The sequence below is a fragment of the Danio aesculapii genome, chromosome 21, assembly GCF_903798145.1.
Source record: "Danio aesculapii chromosome 21, fDanAes4.1, whole genome shotgun sequence".
NCBI lineage: Eukaryota > Metazoa > Chordata > Actinopteri > Cypriniformes > Danionidae > Danio > Danio aesculapii.
The window spans coordinates 44,044,475-44,055,240 of record NC_079455.1 but is presented as its reverse complement, the minus strand read 5'-3'; the positions used below and the strand labels follow the sequence as shown (position 1 = coordinate 44,055,240).

Here is a 10,766-nt window from a genome sequence, read left to right as displayed (position 1 = left end):
GCTTGCAACTAAAATGACTCAATCACAATGACGTACAATTTGCTCCTCTCGTAATGAATAATTATAACCATTTATACACTAACATTTTATGTTTCTTTGTCATCAATTATATTGAAAATCAACATTGCTCTTTGGTCTGATTTCAGACAGAGGTTGCAATGCATTACTACATTACAGTGCATGCAGAATTACCATGCTTTTACAGTTTGCAACTGTACTTAACACTTCTGTGAAGTTAATTAATGGCTATGCATCTTCTTTTATGCAGCATTTTCAGATGAAGTTAATTTTGTGCATTTGAAACTGCCAAAATATCTAATTGACTTCTGCAAGCTTTAATTAAAATCAGTACGCTGCTAATATTAGCATACAATAACTTTTAGATGAGATGAAATATGAATATTGGAGTCTTATTTAACATATCAGTACTTTAAAACTAGATTTTTTTGATTAATTTACAACATCCACAACTGTATTTGTGAACACAAGATCACACTGTAAAAAAGAAATGGTTGTAAAATGTATAGTATTAATGGGAAATTTGGTTGTCAGTAATACTGTGAAATTTTATAAACAGACAATAAAAGCCAGTAGACCAGTAAAAATATGAGTGCACTGCAAATTAATAATGACAACTGTTCATTTACAGTGCCGTTGTAAATTTCACACAACCAAAATTGCCAGTAATACTGTAAATTACACAGCATTTTTACAGTGCAGTGATATGTTGTACACATTATGCCAAAAACATTTGAATGTTAGGTAAAGTTCATGTTTGTTAGACATATTACCTCCACTAAATTTATCAACATTTAATTTTTGGCTATGCATTACTAAGAACTCAATCTGGACAACTTTAAAGACAATTTTCTCTGTTTTTTTGTAGACTTTTAAACCCTCAGATTCCAGATTTTGAAATAAATTTAATCTCAGACACATTTCCCCAACTATTCTTAAAACAACCCAAGCATCAATGGAAAGCTTACTTACTCAGCTTCCAAAATCAGATATATAGATTTCAATTTCCAAGAATTTACACACAAGGTTTTGTGATCCAGGGTCACACTTCTGCTTTAAAATGCTGCCTACGGATTTTGAAGCTTTGGAAACTGAGCCATAGTGTCACTGTAAATATTCTAGATTAAAAAAACTCAATAGTTAGACTTTTACACTGTGAAAATCAACAAGAACAAATGCAAGATGTTGAAAAGGTTTAGGGATTTAATAGTAGTTTAGGATTGATTGACAGTTATACCTTAGTCCCGCCCCCAGAGACTGACGCAACTTGCAGTTTCGCTTTAGAGCTACGGAGGACTCGTGAGAGGGCTTGTGAGAGGTATTCGAGTCGCCAGATGTATCACGGCCAAGCTTATGAGTGTGCGTAACTTTTAAAAAACCACACACACGTGCATATTGAAATTAACCAATTAAATACCTCTGACTGGACTCCTGGATTATGTGCATTCTTACCGATGCCCCGTAATGATCCCAATTAAGTCTGAACTAGTGAATACAGTTCAAACCCTATCAAACACAAGACGTGTATTGCAAAAATTTGCATGAATTCTTGTTTTGCTGTAAAAATACACAAAAATAATTGCATTGATTTAATATTAAGAAAACAAGCTTGCCTTTTTATTTATTCTTTGAAGGAGTAGATTAATTTATATTTAACACAGATGATTGAAATCCTTTCCAATGGTCGAATAGCTGTTCTCCTTACACAAACTATTTCCTGTTTAAGGGAACACGCCACTGAATGCATGAAAACGAGAGCAAAAGAGGGAGGAGAAAGGAAGGGGAGAAACGTTGAACAACGTGTGATGAAAATGAAAAACAGATTTTTGTCCCTCTAGAGGGTCGTGGGCGAGAGAACGAGTGGGTTTGTTTCACTGCTCACTCCATTCCAGGTTTCACTGCTATTGAGCCCAAAATAACTGATGGTAATAATCATTCCAACTGTATACGGATGATTGGATGAGCAACAACCAAAATCAGTGGAAAAACAGAACATAAATGTGGTTGAGCTGCATTCGGCAAACATAAAAATACATTTTGATCATTCAGTCTCTCCAAGGATTTTGGAAGGACATTTTTTATACCTGCATCCTAAAATAATTAATGTATACGTTTCGGTGCAATTATAACCCGCTATTAAAAACAACAATGACTGAATGTTTTGAATGAGAAGCTGTAATGTAGCCGAGGAGGGATGCATCGCCCAGCCATGGAAGAATGAATGTAGCGGAAACCATGCTCTCTAAAAGTTCTCTGTAGTTGTCTTGACAACACAAACACTGCTGCTCTGGGATGAGCTGTGTGCAAAACACTTGCAGCCGTTAGTGAACCATTCAAAAGATGCCCCTCTTAACGCAAAAGCGCATTCGATCGGCCCCTTATGCAGCCAAACTCTAAAAATATATAAAATAATATTGTTAATCATTTAACTGATACCACTGATCGGTTACCAACGCACTCTTTCGGTTAACAGTTAAGCGATTTTTTGACCATCCCTAGTTGTGATGCTTTTTTCTGAAAATGTTGGCCATTATATGCATAACTTCATATGTTTTAAGGTAAAAACGCACAACAATTGCATAATTTTTAATTGTTATATTAATAAAACATGCTTGCCACTCTCCTACATATGCTGTAGTCCTGCCCTGACTTCCAAGAATATTGGAAAAAGGCTTTATACTTTGTAGGGCTGGGCGATTAATCGAAAAGTAATCGAAATCGACAATCAGAACCTATAATCGATCCAATTTTTCCAGGTGCATTTTTTCAGTATCTTTCCCTACAGTGTGTGAAGTCACTTGACTCCGCTCTAAGGCAGAACAATACTTCTTATATTATGATTTATACTTGTTATATTATTACTATATTGTACTTATGCCAAAAGGGCTGCACGGTGGCGCAGTGGGTAGCATGTTCGCCTCACAGCAAGAAGGTCGCTGGTTTGAGCCTCGGCTGGGCCAGTTGGCGTTTCTGTGTGGAGTTTGCATGTTCTCCCTGTGTTCGCGTGGGTTTCCTCCGGATGCTCCGGTTTCCCCTACAAGTCCAAAGACATGCAGTACAGGTGAATTGGGTAAGCTAAATTGTCCGTAGTGTATGTGTGTGAATGAGTGTGTATGGATGTTTCCCAGTGATGGGTTGCAGCTGGAAGGGCATCCGCTGCTTAAAACATATGCTGGATAAATTGGCGGTTCATTCCACTGTGGCGACCCCAGATTAATAGAGCTGAAAACAAAATCAATGAATGAACTTATGCCAAGATCACGTATACAGTCCGGTGCAGCCTTCGCATACCCACGCACCTTTAAAAAAAACTTACTTGCATGTCACAACGACGTAGTTGCAATTGTTCAGCATTTAATAATAATAATAAATAATAATAATAATAGATAGTGGATAGTGTGTTACCTTATTATTTTAAAATCAAGTAATTCATCCTACATTAAAAAATCTCTCATTTATAATATGTGAGCATATTTACTGTACAAAACCTGTCAGTGAACTATGAGGGCAAGAACATAAATTAAATAATTGTAATAAAGTTAAAATGTTCAATTAATCGCAATTTTGATTTTAGGCCAAATTGCCCAGCCCTAATACTTTATGGAATATACATTTTTTAAGACTCTAAAGAGAAAATAATACAAAATTAAAATACAGAACAAGGTTGTATAGTTCATCAAAAGTACCTTTCACTACAGCCTTTCACTACAGTTGATCTCTTTAAAAGGGAAATACTTGGCTAATATGATACTTAAATTTACATTAAATTTACAACTTTTGTTTTTTATTTATTCTTATTTTTATATATTTATTTATTTATTGTTCTGTTATTTATTTTCAGTGTAGAATTATTACTTAGTTTAAATACCAACAACTTTTTTCACTTAATTTTAAATCCAAAGAGAAATGTTTGTTTATTATTATTATTATTATTATTATTATTAATAATAATATTATTATGTGCTGAATTATTTAGTTACTGTGCAGCAATAAGTTATACTTCAAAATCTAAGTTTTCATGTGATTTTCTAAACTAATAGTGTTTTAAATTCAATGAATGCATAATAACCGTGATAACTGTGAAACCGTGATTATTCCTCAGACTATAACTGTACATACAAAATCTATAATCATTGCATCCCTATATTATCCCTATACCTATTATGCCCTTTTTACAACATAATAAATAAGTCTCCGATATTTCTAGTGTGCGCGTTTGTGTGTGTGTGAAGTGGTAGCTCAAAATACCACACAGATAATGTTTTATAACTCTCTGAAACTGACCCTTTTAGCCTTTGATCCTAAGTGTGCCATTTTGGTGACTGTTGCTTTAAATTCAAATAAGATTGGACTTTATTCAAAAGAGGGTGGAGCTACACCTCCAGAAGAAGAGTCTCAGAAGGCGGCAGTCGATGGAGATTAAAACTAAACATTTATAATCTTCTTAGGTCACTGACATTATCTTCAGCAGGTGAAAACTCTATTGACAGATGGCTGCTTCTCACTCAGGGCTGTTTATGCTAATGAGAGAGAGATTCTCACTAGTGGGCGGGCCTTTCCACCTCTGATGACACGTACAAAGAGAGAATGTCAATCAAAGTGTTTCTGCAGACTGTTTTTATTCAAGTCTGATTATAAAAATTAAATTAATTCATTTTTACCATTAGAAGCTGCATATATTCACACACTGCTGCCACATAATTGTGTTTAGACCGCTTATAGAAGTGACTTGTTGCATAATAGGCCCCCTTTGATGTTATTATAAAAGCAACAATACACTACTATAAACTTCCTGTGACTCTACAGATCTGCCCTGGCCTTATGTTTGAAAGCAGCAGACAGACGCTTCAGTCTTTCTCTGACCGACAGACTGTCAAAACACCAGCGACACATGCAAGAGCCCAATCTGTGATCAGTACAAAAACACTGACATCCCGCGACACAAGAGGCCTAATGCGGGTTAGTGATAAACTGTCATATCAGCCAGGCATGGATGGCCACTTAGTGTCACTATAAAACAAATGGTGCACATTTTTACGCCACAAAACAATAAGAAAACTTCCTGATATGATTATGAACTACAGCAGAGTTCAAACTGGGGTCACAAGGGTGAGCCTGGGGATGCATGGAACAAAAATAACACATTTAATTAAAGCAAAACATTACATTTCTAATTTAATTAAATAAATAACATATTTGATCAGTACCATAAGCTGAAATTCTGTATAACTAAATATTTCTGAAATAAAATGCAAGTATTTATTTAAAAAATTATATGATTTACTATTTTATTATACAATTTTTATCAAACTGGTGGGATTTTATAAATATTACATCAGATTCATAAAAAAATAGCACATAACAAATTTAAAAATATATCTATAATATAGCTGTTTTTGTTTGATATGATCTTATTTTTAAACTAAATAACCAAAATCCTCAATCAAACTAGATAAATACCATATCAATGCTTTTCTTGTCGTTCTTAAGTTGCTAAAAGCAACATCCATTCATCCGTAAGCCTAATTTACAATACATCACAAATATTGTAGATGACACAACAAACATCACTTTTAAACAAGCAAAAACAGTCAATGGGCTACTTTACCCAGACTCTCTCTAAGCTCACAAGTATTCAATATTTATGGCTATATTTTGCTAAATACTAAACATTAGATTCTGAAAAATGTGCTGAAATTAGTAACATTTAAAAACACACCTATAATAAATCATATTTCTAATCTAAATAACCAAAATCCTCTAAAGCAAATAGGCAAACACTATATTAATGTCTTTCTTGTCATTCTTAAGTAGTTAAAAGCAGCATCCATACATCCGTAAGGCTATTTTACAATATATCATATCACAAATATTGTAGATGACAACAAACATCACTTTTAAACAAGCAAAAACAAACAGTCAATGGGCTACTTTACCCAGACTCTCTCTAAGCTCACAAGTATTCAATATTTATGGCTATATTTTTCTAAATACTAAACATTCGATTCTGAAAAATGGGCTTAAAAGTAGTAACACATTTAAAAAAACGAACCTATAATAAATGATATTTCTAATCTAAATAACCAAAATCCTCTGAAGCAAATGCGCAAACTAGATAAATACCATATTAATGCTTTTCTTGTCGTTCTTAAGTTGCTAAAAGTATCATCCATTCATCCATAAGCCTAATTTACAATACATCATATCACAAATATTGTAGATGACACAACAAACATCCCTTTTAAAACAAGCAAAAACAGTCAATGGGCTACTTTACCCAGACTCTAAGCTCACAAATATTCAATATTTATGGCTATATTTTGCTAAATACTAAACATCAGATTCTGAAAAATGTGCTGAAATTAGTAACATTTAAAAACACACCTATAATAAATCATATTTCTAATCTAAATAACCAAAATCCTCTGAAGCAAATAGGCAAACACTATATTAATGTCTTTCTTGTCATTCTTAAGTAGCTAAAAGCAGCATCCATACATCTGTAAGGCTATTTTACAATACATCACAATTATTGTAGATGACACAACAAACATCACTTTTAAACAATCAAAAACAGTCAATGGGTTGCTTTACCCAGACTCTCTCTTAGCTCACAAATATTTTATAAACATTGAAGTCCATTTTTATGAATCTAATGTTTAGTATTTAGCAAAACGTAGACATAAATATTGAGTATTTGTGAGCTTAGAAAGATGTCTGGGTAAAGTAGCCCATTGACTGTTTTTGCTTGTTTAAAAGGGATGTTTGTTGTGTCATGTACAATATTTGTGATGTGATATATTGTAAATTAGGCTTACGGATGTATGGATGTTGCTTTTAGTTACCTAAGAATGATAAGAAATGCATTAATATAGTATGCATCAAGTTTGCCTATTTGCTTCAGAGGATTTTGGTTGTTTAGATTAAAAATATGATCGTTTCAAACAAAAACAGATGTATTATAAATACATATATTAAATGTGTTACTTGTTTAAGGCTATTTTTATTTTATAATCTAAGTAGCACATTTTAAAAAATATCTATAATACGTCGGTTTTTGTTTGATATGATCATATTTTTAATCTAAACAACCAAAATCCTCTGAAGCAAATGAGCAAACTAGATAAATACTATATTAATGCATTTCTTATCATTGTTAAGTAGCTAAAAGCAGCATCCATACATCCGTAAGGCTATTTTACAATACCACAAATATTGTAGATGACACAACAAACATCACTTTTAAACAAGCAAAAACAAACAGTCAATGGACTACTTTATTCAGAATCTTTCTAAACTCACAAGTATTCAATATTTATGCCTCCATTTTGCTAAATGCTAAACATTTCCAACTTTAAGTCACAAATAATAACACTTTTACTATTTTTCCTTCGTGTGCGTACATCAGTGGCCCTCGCGCGCGCGACTGTCCTGTTCGAAGCTCGCGGGTGCGCGCACGTCTACTACATCAAAAATACGTTACCGAGAGTCACATTCGCGACAGAAAAATCACCAAATGACCTCGGAAACACAAAACAAACAACAAAATATAAACAACAAACGCGTTCCTCCTGCACAGAGCGAAAGCTAGCGCCACTAGCACCCGCGCTAACGGTGAGGCCGCGCGACTAAACCCCCTGAGGAGAATAATCCAGACAGAAAGCACATTAGGAAAGCAAAACTTACGCTTTTCTGGGTGTAAGTGCGCGGCTGGAATGGACAGCAACTCGGGAACTGGCGGGGAGCTCGTGCTTTTTCTCCGTTAACGGGTTTGTGTCACTGTTTGTTTCTGCAAGCGTTTGTTTCTGTCGGTGCGCGGCTCTCAGACTGGGGCGCGGCGCTCTGGACGGGCTGAAGTGAAGAGGCGTCTGATTGGTCCGCGTAACGCTGATTCCCGCCCACATATTGTAGCGGAGATTTTGATGTACTCCGCCCACACCAGTGATGGGCGGGGCCTGTGCGTCCGGTTAAAAACATTGGAGATGGGCGTGTGGACCTGCTTTTATTGACACTGTTGGTTGGATAGGCAGTATTTGTTTTAATATGAACATTTTTGCATATTATTTAGATCAGTGATTCTCAAGTTTTTTTCACCAAGTACCACCTCAGAAAAAATAGTCTCTCCAAGTACCACCATAATGACCAAAATAGCGTAGTAGGCCTAATTAAGCAGCTACAGCACTGCACAGTTCAAAAACATGGCAGATTAATTATTATTATTATGAATATTTAGTATTGCCAGCCTCTTTAAACATTGTAAATAGTTTGAACATTAACACTGTACTGTGCTTACAGGTAAAAATAAATAAAATGTCAACGTTTAAATTAAAATGTGCTTTTAAAAGTTGTACTTAAATGTAAAGTATTATCATAAAGTAGCCTATTCATCAAACCCTGGAAATGAAGGACTTCATAAATAGGCTATATGTAGGCCCCAGGGGTGTAGTGGACATTTTAAAAGTGGGGGGGACGGCTGTATGAGATCATATGTTCATATAATTATTAATCAACTGTTTCTAAATGGTCTGTCTCTAAAAGTGAGGGGGACGTATCCCCCCCGTCCCCCCCCGGTTTCTACGCCCCTGGTAGGCCCACACGGAATCTGTGCATGCAGAATTCTGCGGATTTCCACACATTTTCCGCAGATTTCCACAGATTTTTAGCTCATCATTAATTCTGTTTATTTACTTGAGTAAATGTGTGTAAATCCATTTTTATTTAGTTTTTAAATTAATTACAGTAATATTATTGACTAATATGAAAATGTTCATATGATTTATGTACAACACAGTGTGTACAATAATATTTTCTGTCTTTTAGTAGAGATATTATATGGTAGACTTGCTTTCTTTACCAGATAAAGTGAATCTAATTGGAATTGCAATTTAACCATTAAATAAAAGTTAAAAAGGTATTACTTTTTATTTCACATATTAGGGTTTTAGTTATGATACTCCCAAAATAATTCAGCAGAAATCTGCAGATTTTTACTAAAATTCTCCGCAGAAATAGCAAAAAACGCCTCGGTTTCCGTCTGGCTCTAGTTATATGTCATCATATTCATATATGAACTCTTTTTGATCAATGTTTAAATATATGTTGCATCTATTTATGACTTATTTGTTTAGCTTTGAAATCCAAACATTAACTTGTATTTTAGATATACGAATTGAATTTACATATTTAAATGAGAAATTAGCACTGTTGCCTCACAGCAAGAACGTCACTGGTTCTAGTCCTTACCAAGCCAGCCGACATTTCTGTGTGGAGTTTACCTGTTCTCCCCGTGCTCATGTGTGTTTACCCCGGGTTCCCCGGTTTCCCCCCACAGTCCAAAAACATGCAACTTAAGTTAACTGACTAATCCAAATCGGTATCATAGACATGCTCCTGCAAAGTAGTTATCTTTTAAGAGCAATCATTCTCTGTTCATTAGCTACTAAAGCAGGGGAGTTTTCCAGATCTACCTGAGCTCAAACTCCCCTCTCACCTTGCCAATGGGAGGAAGCCCCGGGCTCGAGGATCTTATGAGCTCAGGGCTCTCTCCCAGGACAGCATGCCAAACACTCTTTATAATCAATCATCAGCTAAATGTGAACTCTTGAAATAAGATTTGTCACCAAAAACATTCTGCTAGCTGAAACAGAGTAAGTTATGGCCAAATTAACACCCAAAATCACCCTAGAGTGAATGAAAACATCCCCAACAGCACACACGGGTTAATATGAATGAATGAAAGTTTGTTTTGACATAATATATGTATGGGTATTATAGTTGAACAGTTAATACAATCTTTTTCTAATATTTCCATTGTGATGCCTAAACCCTAAATGCCTCTTTTGCACAATATTGTTCTGTCTAAAGTAAAAGTACTTGTATAGTCTGTCTGTCTTAGATTATATGTGTAGTTTTTATGGTATACACCCACCGGCCACTTTATTAGGTACACCTTAATAGTACCATGTTGGACGCCCTTTTGCCTTCAGAACTGCCTTAATCCTTCATGGCATAGATTTAACAAGGTACTGGGAATATTCCTCAGAGATTTTGCTCCATATTAACATGATAGCATATCCATGATGCACATCCATGTTCCACCACATCTCAAAGGTGCTCTATTGGATTGAGCTCTGGTGACTGTGGAGGCCGTTTGAGTACAGTGAACTCATTGTCATGTTCAAGAAACCAGTCTGAGATGATTCACGCTTTATGACATGGTGCATTATCCTGCTGGAAGTAGCCATCAGAAGATGGAGACACTGTGCTCATAAAGGGATGGACATGGTCAGCAACAATACTCAGGTAGGCTGTGGCGTTGACAAGATGCTCAATTGGTACTAATGAGCCAAAAGTGTGCCAAGAAAATATCACCCACACCATTACACCACCATCACCAGCCTGAACTGTTGATACAAGGCAGGATGGATCCATGCTTTCATGCTGTTGATGCATAATTCTGACCCGACCATCCGAATGTGGCAGCAGAAATGGTGTACCTAATAAAGTGGCCAGTAAGTGTATATATAGTTAATAGTCAGTATAATTAGATTACCGCTCCAAATGTTAGTTATGCTAGGTTTAAAATAACTGTTACATCCTATGTTGTGTACATATTTATTATTATGTATATTTATGTAGCACCGTGATCCTGCAAAACATAACAATTCATTTCACTGTATGTTCACACATGGCAGAATGATAATAAAGCTCAACTTGACTTTAATTTGACACTTTAGTAATTGTTTTAA

The 10,766-nt window shown here is 35.2% G+C and overlaps 1 protein-coding gene across 8 annotated transcripts in view; it reads right to left on the bottom strand.

The window, feature by feature from the left end:
• Positions 1-7,872, bottom strand: part of add1 (adducin 1 (alpha)) — a 106,252-nt gene extending 98,380 nt beyond the window's left edge. For 5 of the 8 annotated variants that reach the window (XM_056447123.1, XM_056447121.1, XM_056447125.1 and 2 more), the window contains exon 1: positions 7,705-7,871. The gene's annotated coding sequence lies outside the window, so the exon portion shown is untranslated. Of the gene's footprint in view, positions 1-7,704 lie in introns of all 8 variants that reach the window. The other 3 variants (XM_056447118.1, XM_056447119.1, XM_056447124.1) reach the window with 1 other exon arrangement.
• Between the last annotated feature and the right edge of the window lie 2,894 nt (positions 7,873-10,766).